The sequence below is a fragment of the Mesoplodon densirostris genome, chromosome 10 (genome assembly GCF_025265405.1).
Source record: "Mesoplodon densirostris isolate mMesDen1 chromosome 10, mMesDen1 primary haplotype, whole genome shotgun sequence".
Classification (NCBI taxonomy): domain Eukaryota; kingdom Metazoa; phylum Chordata; class Mammalia; order Artiodactyla; family Ziphiidae; genus Mesoplodon; species Mesoplodon densirostris.
This window is the reverse complement of record NC_082670.1, coordinates 5,718,760-5,740,818: the sequence shown is the minus strand read 5'-3', so window position 1 is coordinate 5,740,818 and position 22,059 is coordinate 5,718,760. Positions and strand designations below refer to the sequence as shown.

The 22,059-nt window shown below is 50.0% G+C and overlaps 1 protein-coding gene across 2 annotated transcripts in view; it reads right to left on the bottom strand.

The window, feature by feature from the left end:
- RREB1 (ras responsive element binding protein 1) overlaps positions 1-18,779 on the bottom strand; it is a 137,172-nt gene extending 118,393 nt beyond the window's left edge. For both annotated transcript variants that reach the window (XM_060109289.1, XM_060109291.1), the window contains exon 1: positions 18,436-18,779. The gene's annotated coding sequence lies outside the window, so the exon portion shown is untranslated. The remainder of the gene's footprint in view (positions 1-18,435) is intronic.
- Positions 18,780-22,059: the final 3,280 nt, after the last annotated feature.

Here is a 22,059-nt window from a genome sequence, read left to right as displayed (position 1 = left end):
AAAAAAAAAAAACCCTTGCTAGTCGTGACACCACTTGCCCAGAGTAGCTTTAAACTGATTTCACCAACTTGACCAGCTTCAAACGCTTCATAGACAGCACAGCCAAGAGAGCAATGCTGGATGAATAAAAAAACACTTTTAAAATGTTTCGGTGGCCAGCACATTTTCGGTGGGGCTAATCGGTATGGCAACCCTGCCCCAAAGGAAGGCAAACATAGACAAGAGGCTTGAAACCACCAAGGCAATGCCACTCATCGAATGCTGGTGCGGTGCCAGACACTGGTAAGTATTTATAGTGTTTTATATCATGTCCTCCAATCCCATGACATAGATCTGATTACTCCTGAAATTTGACGTGTGTGAAAAAGGTCTGCTGAGGGCTTCCCTGGTGGCGCAGTGGATAAGAATCCGCCTGCCAATGCAGGGGACACGGGTTCGAGCCCTGGTCCGGGAAGATCCCACGTGCCGCGGAGCAACTAAGCCCGTGCACCACAACTACTGAGCCTGCGCTCTAGAGCCCGCAAGCCACAACTACTGAGCCCGTGTGCCACAACTACTGAAGCCCGCGCACCCTACAGCCTGTGCTCTGCAACAAGAGAAGCCACCACAATGAGAAGCCCGCGCACCGCAACGAAGAGTAGCCCCCCGCTTGCCGCGACTAGAGAAAGCCCGTGCGCAGCTACCAAGACCCAACGCAGCCAAAAATAAAATAAAATAAAAAAATTTTAAAAAAAGGTCTGCTGCAAAAACAAGAGATCTGAGGTGTGAGGTATTTGTGCCTGTGTGCCAAGTCACCCAACTGCTCTGTTGGAGGTGCCTTCACTAGGATGGGGCAAAATGACCCGCTCACTCCAGTCATTCCTTTATTCAATACTGACTGAGTGCCCAGGCTGGGCCAGGCACTGGGCTAGGTGCCTGGGATCCTGCGTGAACAGAGGGGAAAGGAACAAAAAGCCCTCATGGAGCTTACACTCCGGTAAGAGGAAAACAGATCGTAATGCCTAGATCAGAGTGGGTGCCTGATAAACATTAGCTCCTCCCCGCCATCTTTAGAAATGGGAAAAGCATTAGAACACAAATCCAACAGAAGCCATCAGCTCTAAGCCAGCCCCAAGCTAGAAAAGTTTTACTTAATCAACAAATATACCAGCCTGGGCTCAAAGTCCTTATACTGGAGTGGCCTCGGGCAAGTTATTTAAACTCTCTAAGCCTCAGCTTCCCCATCTGTAAGATGGAGATAACAGCAACCTCAGAAGGTCGATGCAAAGGTGAAATGCCACAAAGTACAAAAAGTGGAGGGCACAGTGCCTCCTGTACCTTAAGGGTACCAGGTACGATTAGGAGCATCTTCCAAACCTGCGAACTGTGGACAACGACACTTGTTTGCTTGGTGGGCTTGTTGTGAGGACTATGAAAATAAGGCACGGAAAGCATTTACAAAGACCACGTGTGATGGTACGCATTTGCTTCTTTAAAATGCCAGTGACACCAATGAATGGGGAGGTGGTCACAATGGCGTCGCCAGGCTAGAGCTCAAGAGAAAAGAGCTGGGGTGGGGATGGGGGCACACCGGGGGTAAGGGGGCGGGGTTAGGAGCCTCAGAAGGGCGTTTTGCTTCTAGCACAGGTGCTGAGTATGTCCCAGACCTCCCCTTGCCCAATTAGGGCAGGCGAGGGCAACTTTTGGGCTGTGGCAGTTACCACAGCGGAAAGCCAAAGACTTGGAAAACTGGATGCGAGGGAAGGGTCGGCAGTCTGGGCTCAGGCCCCACCCTCGGCTGTAACACCTGGACCAGGGCACGTACTCACTCTCATCTCAGGACACACACGTGCCACGAAAGCCTTTCCACCCTGGTTTCAGTAAGCCAGGGTTAACGTATAAACCAATATGCCGACACTATAAACGTGATCCAGGATTCCAGTGGACAAGTCAAGTCCCCAAAAGAGATAAGCCAGAACATAGAGGTCTGAACCCAAAGAAGTCTATGGCTGTAAAGAAAGAAAGTCCCTCTCCTGTGTGTGTATAGCACTCAGTGGGCTCTGGGCGATTCAGCGATCTGAGTGCTCCTTGGTTCACCCTGTACCAGCTGATGGGGATGCGCCCTCTGCCTCGGGCCAGAAATCAGCAGTGAAGGAACCCTAGCAGCCCCGCGAGGTACAACCGTGGCCTCACTGCCCCTCCCGAGGACATTTCCAAAGCCTCATCAGTCCACCTGGCTTCTCTGCTCAAAACCTCTCAGGAACAGAGGACAGCTCCAATTCGGCCCCACCCCCACCCCACCCCAGGGAGCCCTGCAACGCCAGCACCTTCCAGTATGCGGTCCTCAACCCCAAACCACACCTCCAAGCCCAGCCTGCCCCTTCCCGCTGGGACCGCAGCCTTCCCATGGGTGCACGGCTCGGGGGCCACACTGCACTGCATCCTTTCACGATGGAAACTCCCAAAGGCAAGAACCACCATGCTCCCCCGTGCCTAAACCTAGTATCCTGAACGTAGAGGCACTCAAGTAATGTGTGATGCTCAAATCCGCGCCGACTATTAAAGAATCAAGACGAATGAAATCAAGCTTCAGAGCTGCTGGGCTGGGAACTCTCCAGGTACCACGGTGTCATGAGGTCCCATGTAACCAAAGAACGTCCTTCAGACTGTGGATATGGCCTAAAGCTTCCTGGTAGTCTGACACTGGCTGCGTGATCTCAGAAAAAGGGAATTTCTCTAAGCCTCAGTCTCCTGTCTTTAAAAAGAGGAGGAGGATACCTATGCCCCATCCATGGGGTAACACATTCAAGCACTCCGCACAAGGCCTGGGCCTGAGTGGGGCTTTCCTTCCCCAGTGAGTCCACCCTGGCTGGTCACAGACAGAAGGAACCCACTCAGCACTTTGAGACACTCCCCCTCCCCCCTGACTCCCAGCCTGACCCCTCAAAACCCCACCCCAGCTCATAGCATCCCACCTCCTCCCGCACGATTCCAGCTCCAGTGAGAGAACTCGGTAAGAAACAAAACGAAACGAGAGGTTGCCAACAGTTCATAAAATCGTAACACATAAACATCAGTTTTAGGTGATGAAATTATTAACTTTAAGGTATGCGTTCCATCCAACCTGCCCACTCTGCAGGGACCTTCCCACATTTTTCACAGCCCTCTCAGCAAGGTCCCTCGGTCCCTGAGTACAGGCCTTGAAATGTATAAAGTCACACATATTAAAAATGGATCTGTCCTCCCCAGAGGAAAAGGCAGTGTGTGCCTCCACCATAATTAATAAACCACGAGCGTCTCTGGGGCCTGCTATCTGCCTTCACCACCCGCATCTCTGTGGGCACAGAGCGCCTTTCCTGGCCGACCTCACCCGTAGGAGGAGGTGGAATCCCAGCAGTGGACTGGGAACACGGGAGGGCAGATAGAGCATTACCTGGGCAAGGGCAGATGCTACCCAGGTGAGCAGAACAGGCACAAATCCACTCCACTCAAGGCAGCTTCGTCTTTGTGAGCAGATTCTTCTCCTACCCGCGGCTTCCAGAAGCCTCCATCCACAGGCTCGTCAAGACTGCACACTAGCTCACCCTCCCACCCCGCATTCGCTCCCCGGCTGACAAACTGAATAAGTAGCTCCCCCGACTCCCAGCATCCATCCTCAATATTTTCGAGGGGACAGAAATGAGTCTGTCTCTAATTCCCTAGCTGATGAGCTTAAGTAAGTACCAAGGAGTAAAACACAACCAAGGAAGTCATAAACATTGTTGAACTGAATTCTATCTGCTGAAGATAAAGGTCCCACCTCTCAGTGATCATCGAACACCAACACCACGTCAGACGGCAGCCCACATGTCCTGGGCTGAAAAAATCTCTTGGAAAAAAACGGGAAGAAATATTCGGTTCCATATGGCATCAACGTCCAAGTTCATTCTGCTGGACAAGTCTCCTCCGTGGCCTGATTTTTCTAAAGGTTTAGCAGCATTCTCTCCAGGGCAGAGATGCTCACGCCACGGTCCGGCTTCAAAGCACTTCCTGGCTCACAACTGCCTCCACAACTGGCCATCTACACTGCCAGAGACACATCTCAACACCCCTTCCACCCTAACTCGGCACAGCACCCCAACCGTACTCTCTTGGTCTCACCCCACTGCTTACCCATCCTGTCCCCAAAGAAGCCTTGTGTTACCATCCCCCAGGGCCTGTACTTAGACTGCTCTTCACCTACAAGTTCATTTTCCCTTTCCTACACGCTCCTCCACGTGGCCAGCCCTTCACATCTGAGAACATCATCACTACCTCTTTTCCCGACGGCTTCCCACTGCCAGGTCCTCAGCGTGTCCTGGTGTCTCTGCCGGTTGTGAGGCGCTGGTGAGTTTCAGGGCTGGACCACGTCTTACAGCATCCTTGCCTCCCTGGAGCCCAGTGACTGGGGGAGGTATCGAGAAGCATTCCAATGCAGGAAAGCTGATGGGATTCCAGTCACGAGAAAGAAAAAGCCGGGGATGCTGGTCTCCAACCCAGACTTCTTTCACTACTCTTCTGCTGGACCCATCAAACTGCCACAGGCAAAATAACAACGGTACAAATAACGGTAGTAGGAGATGGTAGCACACAAGGCTGAAATTTTCTATTTGTAACTAAATTTCAAAACAATCCTCCTCCACAGACCCACCGGAAACAGGAAACAGACCATCAGGCGCTCGGCGCAATTCAAGACCTGCTGGTTCCACAACTTGCTCGGGGGCTCCCACAAAAGGGTAGGAAGAGTGCACAACTGGACACCCTCACCCCAGAAACGTTCCACGGGAGACAGGGCATCCCCCGTCACTGTCCTCCAGTCCATGTAGCTCCTACTGCTTAAAAAGCAAAGCAAACAAACAAAACACCTCCTAGAGACTATCTCCCCTGAATATGGACAAATTCAAACATTAGGTTAGTAATTAGATCAATTCAATTGTTGCCCCTACGTCCCTGGTAACACAGACCACTGGGCCTCTTAGATGGCTGATCCTGACCCCCAGTACTAACTCTGAGGCAAAATCTTGATTTTATATATTAAATAAAATGATAATAGCCTATTATAACAGCAAACAAGTGACCTGTTTTCGAGGCATTGGCCCTCCAGAAACCCAAGGCAACCCTCACCCCCAGATGCTCAGAGCTTACAGCGTCCTGGCTTTTCCCAAAGTGGCCAACACACCATCCTTACTTTGAAACGGAGCTCAAGCACTTTTAGTGAGGTTAACAGTGGGTGTCTGCAAGAAAGAAGTTAAGGGGCAGGTGTGCGCCCCACCACCCACCACACAGAAGACGAGCAGAGGCCCCGAGTGCCGGCCCAACCTCTCCGCTCCCTGGAGCCTCTCATGGGAACTTAGGGAAAACTGTCCCCCAGCAGGATGTTCAGGGCCTCCCCCCACTCTCTGCAGGGTCTCCCGGGGCCCCGGGTGCTCTGGGGCAGCCACTCCCGCTGGCTGATTTGTCAGCCAACTGCACCTCCCCTCCCGCTTGATCTTCCACAGAATTGATGGTCTAACTCGCTTTGTCAAATACCAGCTAGAAGGAACTGTTTCACGGGTTAAGTTTTAATCTACTTCCAGAAGCCAGCGGCCCCGTCGCACACGTGCCCCTGTCTTTCCCCTTGCTGTGTGCCGCAGGGCTCTGCACACATCAGGTTCTCAGGGATATTTATTTGGTGACTATGTCATGTCATTGTGAAAGGAAGTTGAGCAGTGGCCACCAGCACAGGCTCTGGGGCCGGGCTGCACTGCTTGATGCCTACTAGCTGGCTGCCTCACTGGGTCTCAGTTTCCTCCTCTGAATAACGGGGATAATAATCACTGTACCTACATCACAGGGGCAAAGAGCTGTTGTGAGGAATGAATGAGATGACCCACGTCAAGAACTCAGGACAAGGACATAACTGGTACGTGCTCGATAACCTTAGTTCACATTACTGCTTCCTCCACCACTCTCGTGCTGACAGTTCTTCCAGATGAAAAGCCTAGCAACCTTCAGAGGGTGAAACGGGGCGATAACTTGAGATTTTTGACTTAAGAGTCATATATGGATGAAGTCTAACACGGGTAGAAAAGAAACTGAAAAGACAACATCTGGTTTATCTGATATAAAGCGAATACAGGTGGGCTTTGACTAGTGATGCTTTTCATCAAGGGCAGTCTGTAATTCAAAGGTCTGCTGATCGTATTTAATTGCACTCTCCGTAGAGTCATTTATCATATGAATAACCAGGTCATAGTTTCTGCGGTTTGCGGCTGGATTTCTGTGTCTTCCCTTTTCTGCAGATACAGGTGGAGCAGGAGCAACCTGACTTCCCAGAGACAAGCCGACCAAAGGAGCCCTCCCTGAATTCCATCTGCCATAGAGATAAAACAGTGAAATAAAGCTGCCAGGCCATTTTGGCTGCGTTCTCTAAGTGTAATCATTTGACCATCCCCGAGCCCTTCAAGAACCAACACCAGGGATTGAATACACAACCGTTTAAAGAAAAAAATTACCCAAAAGATAGCGTGAGTTCTCACCACTATCTAGCAGTTAGGGGTGGGTTATCTGCAAGTGAGCTTATATAACATACACCTTTGTCACCAGAAACTGACTACTGAACATACTACCCACACCAATTCTGGACACTCACTACAAGGCCATCCCTAGTAAGCTATTTTTTGCAACAAACGTTATTAGCTCTCCAAGTCCACGCTTCTGCTTGGGTCACGGTGAGGTGAGGGACTGCGTTGTGTGCATTGTACCTTAAGGTTTAAATTTTCCAAAAAGATGCGTAAACCCAGTTTCTTGAGTTCCCTTCCCACCATCCCCTCACCGAGCTGTTTCAGCTAGAAAGAAGCGGAGGGGCAAGGTCCCTGTTGAGCTTTTTTCCCCTCATCAGCTCATCTTATCAAATGTAGGGCTGGAATACAGCGTGCCATCTGTTACAAATGGGATGTGAGGCTGAGGTGATGCAGGAACATCCGTGCTTTTTCTACAAAAGATGTTAAATCATACTCTCCCCAAGGTGGGCAGCGCTCTCTGGGGGCCAGTGGTCGGGTTACCTGGGTCAGGATTGATCCCATATAAAAAGAGAAGCATCTGGGGAGCAGGCTGGGGCTCACCTGAAGTTTTGATGAGTCATTTGTATGACATCAGAGAAAAGCTCTACCTAAATCCGGGAGCACCGCTAATGCTTTCTTGCAAGATGATTTAAGGAAGGTGTCCCAGCTCACAAGGACAAGCGAGGCAGGACCTCTCCAGCCCCCTCCACGAAGCAGGAATTCCAGGACAGGAGGAAGTAAGGAGGGTGCCACTCCCCAGTGGACTCTCTGGGGATCAGATTGCACAAGGCAGCCGGCCTGCGCTCCAGCTCCAAGTTTTTACCAACTCAGCGGAAAACACGCCACTTTCTAGCTCATTCCACAAAGATTTTGTTTGCCTTGAGAAAAAAAAAAAAGTTAATTAACGCAGTAAAAAACCCAAGGACTGCCTTGGGGCGATGGGGAGCAGGTCGGCCATCACCAGAGATGTTCAAACATAGGCTGGACCGTGGCTCGGTGGAGACCATCCCCGTGGAAGGATGAAATCTCTCCCTTTGGCACCCAAAGGAGATACACAACACATTTTGTTTACTGAAGGAACTTTGTTTTCACACAGATTACTGGTCAAGCAAAACACTGCTGTCGTTCTAAGACATTCAGAGCATCAGTGAGCACTGAGAAACTAAGAAATAAGTTGGAAAATCAGGTCAGGAGAGGAGTTCTGACCCTCTTAAGCAGAAGGCGGGGGCAATTTTGAGAGTCCTACCTCGGTTCTTACCCCCAGCCACAGGCTCACAAGTCAAAGAGATAAAGCATCACTAAAACAAACAGAAACTTAAATACGCTTAAGGTTTTAGTTGTATGCCTCATCTGAAAACCATTCAGAAGCTCAGGCCATGGAGGAGAACTCTTCCATGTTCCTTTTGCCCTCAGGAAATTTAAAGGAGAGAAAGAAAGAAAGAAAGAGGAGGGGCGGGGAGGGGAGAAGGAAGCCATAAGCAAGAACCTAACTTCTGTTTCTCACTTTTATAGAAGTCCTTTCCATGTATTATCCATGCCCGGAATAGTAGGTTTTGACCAATGAAAGCAGTACAAGTAGAGAAAATGCTGATAAAATTCACAAACATAACTTCTTTGAAGGGGAGGGAACGTACCTGGTTCATAAACCTTGCTTTATCCCGTGATCTGATCTCAGAGAAAGGCACCCGCCAGCCACCAGCCACGGAAGCCTGAGACCTGGAAATCATCGGGCCCATCCTCCATCCCATTCCCCAGCCAGCCTCAGATCCTTCCTCCGGCCACCATCTCTGTCAAAGCCACCCAGGCTCGCCACCTCCACTGCCACCCACCCTGAGCCACCGCTGCTTTTCAAAAGTTGTGCAAAACCAACCTTCTCCACGATCTTGCAAACAGAAGGTAAAACAGTCACCTCCTTCTACTCTAGTTTACTCTCCACTCTGGGCAGGAGTGATCTTTAAAAATGCAAATCTCATCATGCCAGTCCTTGGCCTAACACCCTGCAAGGCTTCCCAGAGTTCTCAAGGGAAAACTCCAAATACCTGTGAGCTACAAGGAGCCCATCCACCTCGCCATGCATGTCACCCGCCCGGGTCTGTTCTTCCTCCACACTGCTCCCCTCCAACCTCAGGGCCTCAGCACCAGCTGCTTGTGCTCCAACTCTCCTTCTCTTCACGTTGTAGCTCAGGGGCCACTATGGGGGGATGCCCCCCCTCCACCTGCCTCCCAGCATCCTCCTCCCCTCCCCCACAGTGCATGTCACATGCTCTTGTCACACTTAACACCCAGCACAGATGGAAACGACTTAGTGGTCCTGTGTCTCTTTCCATGTCTGGGAAGCTAGCAACTGTCCCTCTTTCTCAAACTAGTACCCTTGGTGTTTATCACTGCCATCCCATCGTTGAAATTCAAATTTGTTGAATAAATAAAAATCTATAAATAAAGATCTATAAGTGGTTTAAAAAAAAAAAACCCACTATGAGGTTTTCAAACTTGGGGGTGGAAAAGTGCCTGTTTTCCAAAAGGAGAGCGAATCTGATACTGAATCCAATTGGATACAGTATTTTAGAAAAAGGAGGTTGTAAAGCTTTACTAAGCTCTCAAACAACAAATGGTTTTCAGAAACATTATTTTCATGATCTAAAAACAAACTTAATTTAGAGACGTGCAAGTTGAGCCTCCTTTAAATTATACTTGGTTTAAATTTTTAAGTAGGACAGTTTGATCCAATATAAGTTTAACTTACCAAGTCGTGAAAACCTGTTTGAGATGCTAACTAACCTATTTCATATAACTATCCCTCAAAACAATGAAAAGCCCTAAAGTGGAAGAGAAAATGGCTTTTTTAAAAAATTGGTTTTTCACATCAGAGAGGAACATATACAAGCCTCCTTAGAAATAAGATGAAGTTGGAATATTATATTTGAATGTATCTGCCAAATCTGAGCCTAAACTCTAGTTATCAGGTAAGCGCATCAAGGAATATTTAAAGGTAGCAATAATGTACTTTTAATCAACTAGGATTTTATCTCCTATAAAGGATACCAAGACCTTCCAATTTAAAAAGAAAAAAAATGGTAATTCCTTATTCGAAAAGGAAACCTATCCACATAGTTACAAACATAAAGGTATAAAAGGATCCAAAAGCAAAACGCCTCTCTCACCCCATCCTTATGTTATCTCCCCTATTTCTGAAGACATAGGTACCTCTTTTAGAAGAAAGTTAAGAAAAGATTTTGAGATGATTTTGTGTATTCAGGGTTTTTTGGGGTTTTTTTTAAACTATGAAGTCTCAGCATAAAGGAACCTCCCCTAAAACAGTGAAAATGATTCTTTCTGTAAATACGATCTATAATCAACTTCCAGCATGTACATACATATGTTGCGCGCACACACACAAATAAAGCAAGATCTGTACCCTGTAGGTTTCTGGTTTGCACTTTATTTTAAATCCAAGGAGTTACAGAAAAAAAGAAAAGTTAAATTATACACGGACCAACACTCCTATTAACTCATACCACTAATGAAACCAAAATCTAACTAAGCAGAGAAAGTGGGCCCACACATTGGAGCTCAGAAATGATTTTGGTCTTTGATCTGTGTGCCCATCTCTCCTATTTAATATAAACTTGAAACCAAGAGCCATGAAAAGTGGTTATAATTAGTAAGGGCCCCAGTGTGACAGCTTTTAGTGCAATCGGGCATTAACAACTTTTTTTTCCCTCTTTAATTTTGAGTAAATTAAGCTGAGCAAACTTTTATTTTAAAATTTCTGGAACTCACAATGCTTTCCCACCAGTGTGCACTTAGCATCCAATTTCTGCAGGATGGGTCTGCTGGAAAACGATAGTTTACTTCTGTTTCCTTCGCTTAATTTGTACTGATATTTAGGACTTGGCTTCCAAATTATATGTGCTATTCTCCAAAAATAACCTGCACCTCTTCAGAAAAAACTCTGGGCTTTTTATATTCGAAATGGATCCAACAATAATTATTGAATAAGCATCCACTATGCAACCCTTGAGCTAGGTACAGAAGATGGAAAAATATGATTTGAAGTTGCTGCCTATTCTCCAGGTGGGGAAAACATGCCAACAGGTAAATTACAACAGACAGACCGGCCAGATGGGGTGAGGGTTATTCTGGATGGAGGACCTGATTCTCCCTGCAAGAGGCGGTATTTGAGATGGGTCTTGAAAGAAGAGTTGAGAAATGCTGTGTGCAAGGAGAAAGGGATGGGGACAAAACAGAATGAACACTCCATGGAAAAGCAGAAGCAGGACGAACTCCTTCAGTGTGGCAGTGGCCTGCAGGGAGAGTAAGAAGGGCTAAAACTAGGAAGACAGTCTGGGAGCTGCCGGTGGAGGTCCTCGTGTGCCAAGTTGAGGAGTTTGGATTTCTTCCTGCGGACAACAGGGGGCCATGAGATGTTTTTCAGCAGCAGGCAAACCCCATGTGCAGCTATAGTGTTCAAGCCGAGTGGAGGGCAGACTGGAGGAGGGAGACAAAGGGGGCAGGAAATTGACTTGGGAGGTGCTTGTGACATGATGAGGGCCTGGGTCAGGACAGTGGGGCAGGCAACACCAGAGTCAGACTGGACCAGGGTTTCGAGGAGGGTCTGGTGACTGCTGGCAGCTGAGAGAGAGACCAGAGTCAGGGACTGGCCTGGGAGGCTGGGTGGATGGTGAGTTTCAGCTCACCTTCTAGAAGTGGGGGAGAGACTTTTCTTCCTGCAACTTCCCTCCAACACACCTGCAGGTGATGCCCAGCCTGGCAGAAGTTGTAAATGGAGAGGGGGAGCAGGGACCGCCCAGTTTACAGGTTGGAGGAGAGGGCAGCAAAGAACCAGAAGCACAGCTCTTACTACACCAGGCGTGGGCTGGCAAAGCCAGCTTCCAAACAGGTCACTGACACGATCAGCCCGGAGGGATGTGAACGGGACCCTGACAGTCTGTCCTCGGGTTAGGATGTAAAGAAAGCTGCCTGTAAGCGTTAAACATTTCTCTTAGGTAAGTGGGAGCCCAGACCGTTCTGGAATCATCCCCCTCTCTTCCTGCCTTTTCTTCTTGCCCCAAAGCTTCCTCCTGGCCTCCTGCCTGTAAGATGGGGGGTGGGGTGGACCAGGACAAGGGTCAGGCAAGTGGCACCTGTGGCTAAAAGATGGCTCCTGCCACTATCCTAGACATGTCTGGTCCAAGGAAATGCAGTTTAATGTTTGTATACCGCATTTTATTTTTCTTTCAATCAACCACCTTTCCATGCATCTGAGGTCCGCAAGTCCCCAAAACATAAAATCACCACCGTCTCTTCCCTTGATCCCTTCCCAACCTTCCCTGGTAAAGCAGCAGCCTGCCAGCCACCTGCTCAAGAGGACATATACGGACAGAAGACCGGGCTCCTATAAAAAGGGTGGAGAGGGCTTCCCTGGTGGCGCTGTGGTTAAGAATCCACCTGCCAATGCAGGACACACGGGTTCGAGCCCTGGGCCAGGAAGATCCCACATGCCGCAGAACAACGAAGCCCGTGTGCCACAACTACTGAGCCTGTGCTCTAGAGCCCATGAGCCACAACTACTGAGCCTGCGTGCCACAACTACTGAAGTCCGCACACCTAGAGCCCGTACTCCGCAACAAGAGAAGCCACCACCGTGAGAAGCCTGTGCTCTGCAACGAAGAATAGCCCCCACTCGCCACAACTAGAGAAAGCCTGCGTGCAGCAACAAAGACCCAACGCAGCCAAATAAATAAATAAATAAATAAATAAATAATTTTTTAAAAAAGGTGGAGAGTTATGTAAGAATTTTGCAAAAACTTAAGAAAACAAAATAAGGGAGACTACAAGGGCAAAAAACATTAACTGTCAAGCAAGTAAGGGCTAATTCAAACACTGAGCAAAAAAATAGGGGGGTATGGGGGTACCCTCCACATAACTTCAAACACGAGGGAGAAGTGGCAGATGACAGCGCCGGAGCTAGTTACCTAAACACGTGAAGAAGCGCCACCTACCAGAGCAGCTCCCCAGCGCCAGTGTATCTGGTTTGTTTCAGAAGCAGACGAGTTCTGGAACTTACATTTACTACAGCGTTTTTAAATATATGCAACGCCGCTTAACTGCTTTCCCCAACCCCCAATCTTCTGGGAAGACTTGAACTTGCCAACCACAGCACCTTACAGGCCTGTAAGGAGAGCTTACTCGCTCTACGAAATTCCAGATCCCCAAATATGCCACGTGCAGTACAGTGAGAACGCCAGGCTGCGTGCACACGTGACACAGGCCTTGACTCCTGTACCTTTAGAGCAGGCTTTCTTACCCTCCACCTACTGACATTCGGGACTGGATAATCCTTTAGCTGTGGGGCCTTCAGGTGCATTGTGGGATGGGCAGCAGCACCCCTGGCCTCGACCCACTAGAGGCCAGTCGCACCCCCACCCCCCCAGCAAGGCAATCAAAAGTGTCTCCAGACTTTGCCAGATGCCCCCAGGGCGGGGAACCACCAAGCTGAGAACTACTGCTTTAAAGGGGGCATCCAAAGCTTACCACCTGCCTTTCCCTTAAAATCCATCCCTAAGTGAACTCCATGAAGAAGAATTTGCTGGCCTGTTTGTCTCCAGGCGCTCGAAGCAAACATAAACTCTGCCTGAGTACTGGAGCTGTGCACAATTCTGGAAAGGAAATCCAGAGTGGATACCCACAAAGCTTCCTGAGCTTAAAATACACCACTTTCCTCCATATATAGATTTTGACTTTCTGGAACATTTATTTTATCCTTACAATGATCCCATGAGGTAGAAAACCTACTGAAAAAAAATGCCTATAAAACCTACTGAAAAGAATGCCTATAATCACATTCCTCAAGAGAAATGCTGGCAAAGGCTAAAAAGTTTCTTTTCCAATTGCCTTACATCTTCACGTTCAACCACAGCATTATTGTGAAAGGATCTGGTCTCATTTAAAAAGCACACACACAGATCAACAGGCCCTGTATATTTAATGCTCTGTCTTCTGAGGCCAAGCTGACTTGAAAAAGCAGGTGTTGTTTGGACTGAGGCTGGGGCTGGGCGTTCTGGGTCCTGGGCCTGATTTATTACCAGCCACCGGGTGGAAGTTGGCACAGCTGGAAAATGGGTTAATACACCCACCCAGCCCTCACCATGCTGCTCTGAGGATCAGATTCGAATCTTTGTTCAAGGCCTTCACAAAAGCAGGGTGCAGTTAACTTTGTCCAGAGTCTGCCCCAATGAAAAATGAAATTTCACAAGTAGTGAAACCACTAAAAGCCTCCAACATTCTTAAAGCCATCTTACCCCGCAGTCTCTGAAAGAGGGGGTGGAGAGATGAGATACCAAGCTAGGCAGGGGAAAAACAAATAGAGCCATTTAAAAGCTTTATCTAATTACCCCCACTGAGACTTTTTCTCTGCAGTCTGGCTGGCTGACAAAGAATGTGGTGGGGCTTTTGACTGGGCTTTCTCCACCCTATCGGGACCACCCGCCCTCCCCGAGTCTGAAAGGCCCGCAGGAGTAGCCCGTACCCAGACGCTGGGACTTTACAGAGGCTTTCAAGTTCTATTAGCACGGCTTGCTTGAATCACACTGAACAAACAGTCTCCACCCTCTCCCACTTCTTTTGTCTAAAGCACCTATTCACTGGCAGCCACCTTTATTGATGGGCAGACTGGCTCACCTGTGCCCGAAGTACCATCAGAAACAAGATGCACCAGTAGCTGGAAGGGAGAGCTCCCTGCGCCCTCCTCCCAGGCTCCCCCCCCCGCCCCCCCCCATCTCCACCAACCAACGCCAGCTACACTAGGACAGGGACACCCAGGGAAGGTGATGAGGGAAACAGAGACCAGCACAGTGGTGACCCTGTCCCAGAGGACAAGCTAACAGAAAAGGAAAAAGTCTGTCACCCTCGCGCCTCGTCTTCCTCACTCCCACCTCGGTCATCATGAAAACAACGCAGATGGTTTTCCTCTCTGTATTCTGCCTTCCATGGGAGCAGGGGAAATTAAAAAGAAGTGATGCATTTCAGAAAGCACATCGTATGCCTGCCTCTGCGTTTCAGATGGTACACCTTTTACCTCTGATTTATGGGGAGGCCCCCAAGGGCGTGGAAATCACAGGCTGACCCCTGCTTTTTGAAGACAGCCATAGCTATTTCTACTCAAAAACCACTTTCTAAGTCTAAAAGAGAGAGAGAAAACTCACTTACCCTGCCTCCTTCCCCCACACCCCAAAAAACCCCATCTAATTTCTTAATTATATTTGGCTATAAAAAACATTACTCAACTTTGCCTGTTCAGTAGGTCAGATGTACACAAGTAATCTTGAGGAAGGGAAACTTCTGAGTTAGAGTGAGCTTGCCCTTCAACCAAGAGAGGATGGTTAGCAACCATGGCTTCGGTTAGATTGCAACCCTTTTATCTCGCTGAAAAACCCCAAGATGCTTAAAGTGTTGCTTTCCAACACTTGGTTCCAAAGATACTCTACGCCTAATGTCATTATTTTCAAAAAGGTATCACGAAGTGTTCTGAAATAAACTGAGATGGGGAGGTGGAGTGCGAAGGAGGAGCCCTATCAAAACTTAATCTAATCTCAGTGAAGGGGGAAGAAGACCATTGTCCTGTGATCAGGGGACTATATTACCTCCGTTCTATTGATATTCTATTGCATTTCTATCTTTTGGATATGAACCTGCTTAATGAAGAGCAAAAGAAGACATCACTTCATGGATTAGGTAGGTTTTCCAAAACGAACTAGACAATCTGTTATTAATAAATGAAATAAGGTGGTGCCACACGCCATTTCCCTGGGAGGATTTAACCCGAACACACAGGTAGCAAGGGAAGAAGTCCACCCAGACAAGCTGCCATCTGACACCAGAGCTGGTCAGAGAGCATGAACTTCAATTAAAAGACACTTACAAAAGAGAGGCTATTTAAATGTGATAACAAAAACAAAACAAAATTAACATCCTACTTTCCTAGGTCAAAGGACATGGAGAACTCAGAAATTAATTAAATCTAGTTAAATAATGTAAAACAGGGAAGGACTCCCTTTCAAAAATGCTTTGGTTAATTTTAGCATCCTTCTGTTTAGCTGCTTAGCAACCCTTATCCTATGACCTTTTAAGCACCACCTACTTTTCAAAAGGATAATGAATAGAAACATCAAAAGGATTCACTTCTGACTACTTCTAGCGAGCACGTTTAATTAATTTCTGTAGGAGTTAAAATTTATATTAATTATGCCATACAAAACCCTAGAAGGGTAGAATTTTTTCTTAGTTTCATTAACCAGGAAATTTCCTTCACTGAAGATAATACATGATGTTAACAACTGAGCATAACACAGCTAGCAAAAACTTCCAAACTGATCTTAGCAAGTGGACCAGCACAGCAGTTCAAAACTGAGTAAAAATGCAAGCCACATAATGGCAACTACGTAGGGCCCGGCATACAGCAGGGAACCAACCAATCAATAACTGTGGATGGCATGCCGACTAAACGAGGTAGGTTTATTTTCCTCCTTCTAAAATAAAAGCCCCTTCCATCAAAAGGTCATTTGTTAGATGATGCAGATAGTTAGGAATGGATGCCCCACCTGTGCCAGCTGAGTCAGACCCATCTTCCCCATCACACAACAAACACTTGTCTGCCATAAGGGCTGAGGCTCTGAATTTCTGATGAGAAAAAAAGTGGTATCTAGAAAAACGCAGAGAATGATATGCCATAGCACAGTACACGTCAGCAGCATTTCTTAAGAGTATCACATAACCAGCAAATCCTCTTTAAAAACAAAACATCCTAAAATGCAACCTGTTTAGCAGTATTTTTAAGAGTTATAAAATAGTGCAAGTTCATTAACAACCTAAAATGGACCACAAGGTAAACAAATAACCAAATCAAAGGGCTCTCCCTTTCTTTTGTAAAAGTGGGGGGGAGCGGGAAGGAAGGTGTTTTTTCACACATTTAAAACTTGATAAAAGCCATTCAAATGTTTAATTCATCAGTGTAACCAAAGCTCAAAACACATCAAAGCAAGATCCATCAGCGGTACCCAGAAGCTCCCTGCAAAGGGTAGTGGCTCACCTTTACATAAATTGATTGAAGAATAATTTGAACCCATTCCTTCAAAAGTTCTGTGTGACTCTTGAAGGAAGAACTAAACGTTTAAAAAAAGAAAGCGAGAGAAAAAAAGAAGTTTCAGCCAAGACTTCAGCCTCTAACTTAAGACTTCCGGGTTACATTATGTCTTAGACCCATACCTGCCTACTCGAAAAGGCACCAGACCTAGAGGATGCTTTTAAGGGCCATGGGGAGAAGAAAAACAAAAACAAAACCAAAACCCCCAAAACAAAACAAAAACCATTCTTTTCTTTGCAGTTCCCTTTTCTCCACTTTCCACATCAATTAAATTTATTTCAGAATACACTCACGCGCATGCACACACCACTGCCTATCTAAAAGAAAACGACCTCAAAAATATGGGATGCACGTGAATAACTCAGCCTTTGCACAAATCACCTCAAGCCTCCTCTTCAAGACAGAAATACCTCGCTATTTCCAGCATCCCTATCCAACGGGCAAACTTTATTTCCACTGGCTTTTAAACCTAAACGCTAAAACAAGCACGGGGTGAATTTTTCTTCTGGTGAAAACCATCGGACAGGTTTTTCAGCATATCCCAAACCGATATTTTTTATTCACCTTCCTATCTCTCTCCACCACCACCATCCCCAAAAAAGAAGCCGAAAAAACTCCAAAGTGCCCCGAATGTGTCCTGCTGCTGGCTCTGAAGCCGTGTAGAATTTCGTAATGGAATGTGAACTGCTCGTCCGGATCTGGGCTCACGTTCTATCTTCTAACCAGTAAGGAGCGAGGGAGGGCAAATCTGCTGAGCAAGGAGAAATACTTTCCTGCTCCTTTATAACCCATCGCGGATGCACCGCGGACGAAGAACGCGAGCTGCACGCGGCGCCTGTCAACCCGCCCGCCCGCCGGCCGGTCCCCGCGCCCCTCCTCTGCCCTCCCCCCCCCACCCCGCCGGAAAAGCAAAGTGACCCCACCGAGAAGTGGGCTCGGCCGCCGCGCCCCTCACTCACGCGCCTCCCGGGCCCCGCGGGCGGCGGGGAGCGAGTCCCCACATCCTCGACGCGACCCTCGGCCCCGTCCAGAAAACACGCCGCTTCCAGGGAGGGGGCTGGCGACTGGAAGGACCTCCCCTGCTCCTTAGCAACCATTAAGGTCGCAGTTTCCTAAGAGACCGCGAGCGGGGAGGGGGCGCGGGGGACCGGGCCGAGGCGGGGGGCTGGGGGCTCACTGGGTCTTCAGCCCCTCGACGCCGCCCCCCCCCACCGCCCCTGCTCGGCTCTGCGGGCCGGGACGGGAGGAGACAGAGAAGACCCACAACTCGCAAAAAAAATTGGTCCAGCGGGCAGCGGACAAAAGTTTCCGAGCGCGCTCCACAGCTGGGCGGCGAAGCGGGCCCCGGCGGCCAGCCCCGCCTCGGATGCTCCCGGCCTCCTTCCTGTGCTCGTGACGGCGCCGGGCGCCGAGGTCCCCACCCCCCCGCCCCCGCGATGCAGGCTCCGCTCCACACCGATGGCTCCCACGAAAACACGTACACCGCCAACGGAAGGGCAAGGGAACAATACGCGCGGACGCGATCCCCCCCCCTGCCCAGTCACGCGGGGGCGGTGGTCGGCGTGACCACCAGCCACGAGCCGAGAACTGCGAGGGCGCTGGGCTGCCCGCGGCCCCCTCCCGGCCGGCGCCGTCCGCCCGGGAGGATCAAAGTCCGCAGAGCAGGGCGCGGCGGATGCTCCCACCGCGCGGCCCCGGCGGGCACCCCCGAGCCAGCACCCCAGGCGGGCACCCCGAGCGGGCACCCCCGGATACCTTGCGGCGGCGGGCGGGCGCCGTCATCTCCGTGCTCCTCGGCCCGAGAGGGACTCGAAAGTATGTAGGAGAAAAGTTTCCCCTCCCACATGGGGGGGAGGATGTCGGGGGAGAGAGGGCGGAAGATGGAGAGCAGCGCTGGTAAGATGTTTCTGGCCGGCGGTGCGCGCACCATCCGAGTCCCGGCGGTGCTGGTTAAAAATAAATTCCGCGGCGGGTGCGGCGGCGCGGGTCGGGCCGGATTCCTGCGCTCGGACGGCTAATATGGATGCGCATCAGGTCCTGGCGGCGGGGCGCTGCAGCGGCCGCGGCGGCTCGCGCTGGGAGCTGGTTGGCAGAGCCGGCAGCTCGGGAAGGGGAAAAGGAGCGGAGGAAGGGGAGGAGGAGGAGGAGGAGGAGGAGGAGGAGGGGGAAGAGGAGGAGGAGCGGCCCGGCGCGCAGCCGGAGGGGAGAGGGCTGCCCAGCTCATCCCAGGCCGGCCCCACCGCCCCGAGCGCACGTAGCGCGGCGTGGGGCGCTCGGGTCCTCGGCTCCGGGAAACGCTGAGTTTAAAAAGTACAACGCGCTCTGCAGACTTCACCCTCCCCATCCCCAAAAGTTCTTTAAAAGGTCGCTCCCGCTCAGCCCCAGACATCTCGCTGCCACCCAAGGACCGCGAGCCGGAACCTCGGGCGCGTACTTACGGCCGGGCAGGGCGCTTGGCTCCCAGGCATGATGCAGTGGGGACCGGTGGGCTTCGGGGAGAGAACGAGGAGAGATGCAAACTTGTTCCGGAAAAGGAATCAAAATGGCGTTTCTGGATGTGCAAAGTTCATCAACTCCGCAGTCACTTCCCCTCCTCCTCTTCTCCCACAGGGAGGGAGGTGGGCGAGGAGCAGGCGACCCCGGAGCCCCAGCCGTCGTCCCGGCCCCCGCCTCGGCCCCCCGCCCCGCTTCCTCGCCCGCACGCTCGGAGACTCGCTCTCCCCCTCTCACCCTGATAAGTAGACACATCACGTGTTGCTCCTGCGACTCTCCTGGGGACGTGTTACTGAGCGGCGGCGGCGGCGGCGCTCGGGCTGGGGTGGGGGGGGACCGCGGTACCCGCCGGTCCCCACCGCAGCCCCCGGCCCGATTTTAGCGGGGTGACCGCAGTTTCCATCCCGGGATGGATGGAGGTGCAGTCCCCCACCCCACCCCCACCGCAGCCCCAGGTTTGCCCCACGCCCTCCGCAGGCGCCCCGGGCCGGGGGAGGGCCGGGCAGCCCCGGGTGAAGTGTCCTGGCGGCCGCAGCTGAGCGCCGTCCGACCAGCACAGCGATCGCCGGCCGGCCACCCTCTTGGACCACCGCGCCCCCTCCCCTCCGGCCCCTCACTGCGGGCGACTCCCAGCCCCTGGCTTTCCATCACTTCGCTCAGTGGTTTGTTTCACTATTTTAACGGAGGACAGGGAAAGGCAGCGATGCCTGGGAAGCGCGAGAGGGGCGCCTCGGAGGCCGGGAGGGGGTGCCATGGGGGGCGGGGGTGCCTGGCCCGGCGCCGCCCCTCTTGCTCTCAGAGGCAGACGGGAGGGTGAACCCCACCCGTGCGGTTCCCTCTCCACGCGGTCCTCGCTCTGCATCCAGGTGGGACAAGCCGACGATGGGGCGGGAGATTAAGGAACTGGCGCTTCACCCCGCCCCCAACTTCGGGCTGTTTCTCTCCCAGGGCCGGTCCTTCTCGCTCTGGGGCTGCCGCCCCGGGAGCGTATTCTCCATCCAACAAATTCAACGCTGACTTGGCTTTTGTCACCTTCCCTTCCCCACACTCCACAGCTGATGCTGAAGCGGGGGCTGCCTTGCCCCCAACGGGCCGCCACTGTGTCCCCACCCCGCGATGGCACGGCTGATGCTGTGTCATCCACGTCGCCCTCCGAGGCATCAGGGAAGCCACATGCAATATCTCTTTCTCTCAGAGGGCTCCTGTTTCAACTCTGAAAAGCAGGGGCCCTCCTCCGAGCCGCGCTCCGTCTCCACGGCTCCAAACACCAGCTTCGCCCAGGCTGCGGCGGCCCAAGTTATCACGGAGCCCAGAGAAACCAGGCCTGGGCTTTGCTTCCTCCATAAGGCAGCTGACATGTTTCCAACTGTTAATACTTTTCCTACCGAGCTTCTGAAAGGGGCCTGTTGTCAGCCTTTGGAAACATCTTCAGACAGATAAGGGTGATTGTGGTTGCAGAAAACAAACACCACCCGCTCCCCAAATTCTAAAGATGGGGGGCCTCTTGTCTAGTTGCAGAGAATGCTACTGCAGAATCATGCGTTTGAGGCTTGTTAAGCAAGATGATGTTATACATACAGAAAGCTGGCCACTATATACTGGCTGTGACCTTTGACCCTCTTCCACGCCAGCTCCTCTGAATACCCTTGCACACCATACAAAGTTGTAAGCCCAATCACGGGCCTTTAATTTGAGGCCTTTAGTGGAACTCTGGTGTCAGGGCTGCAGATAGAAGTGTCTACTTAGGGATGGACTAAATGGATGGGTCCTGGCCAACACAGAACTCTCTAGAATCAAGCAAAAGCAGCTGGACCATTACCTATGACTTGAGATAATCAGCCACCCAAGAGGGAACTGATTCAGCTGGCTGTTTCTCTGACGTCCAGAGTCATCAAAATTAAGTTTTCAGAACCTGTTATGTTTCCCAGGGTCTACTGTTTACTGAGGAAAACTCAACCCAGGGAAACGTTAGCAGTTGCATTTTTCTAAGCCTCCCCTCCACCCCAACCCCATGTCCCCATTCAGGAGTTACCTTTCCTGGTCTCCCCATTGAGGGGTAGGTTTTGAGTAGTTACCATATCAAAGTTGGAATTTTGCTTGTAATTTAGCTTATTCTGTAAAATACATGCAAACCTGCAAAGCTACATGATTTTTCCTGACCTTGATAATGTCACCTAGGTAATACTGGCAACCTCTTAAGTTGAAAAAACAGTCTAAAAGTAACTTTTGAAAGTTGAATTCTAATGATACTGAGCTCTGTGTTCATCTTTTCTAGCTAATTCATAAACTTGGCAGCCAAACGAGCCCTCCAAAGGTCTGTTTGTTCATATTACATATAAATATCATTGACCCAACAAATAGCTATTGAACATCTAATAGGTAAAAGAGAGTCATGCTGTTAAAACCATGATGAGTTGCCACTGCACACCCACTAGGATGGCTGTAATAAAAAAGACAGATAATAACAAGTGTTGTCAGGGAAGTGGAGAGATGGAACTCTCACACACTGCTGGTGAAAATGTAAAATGCTACAGCCACTTTAAAAAACAGCTTGACAGTTCCTCAAAATGTTAAGCATAGAGTTACCATCTGACCTAGTCACTCCACTCCTAGGTACATAACACAACACATGAAAACATACATCCACACAAGAACTTGTATAAGAATGTTCATAGCAGCGTTATCCATAACAGCTAAAAAGTAGAAACAACCCAAATAGCCATCAACTGATGAGTGGATAAACAAAATGTGGTACATCCATACACGGAATATTATTCAGCCATAATATGAAAGAAGTACCTACTACAACACGGATCAATTTTGAAAACACACTAAATGAAATAAGCCAGACCCAAAAGGACATATATTGTTCTGATTCTGTTTATA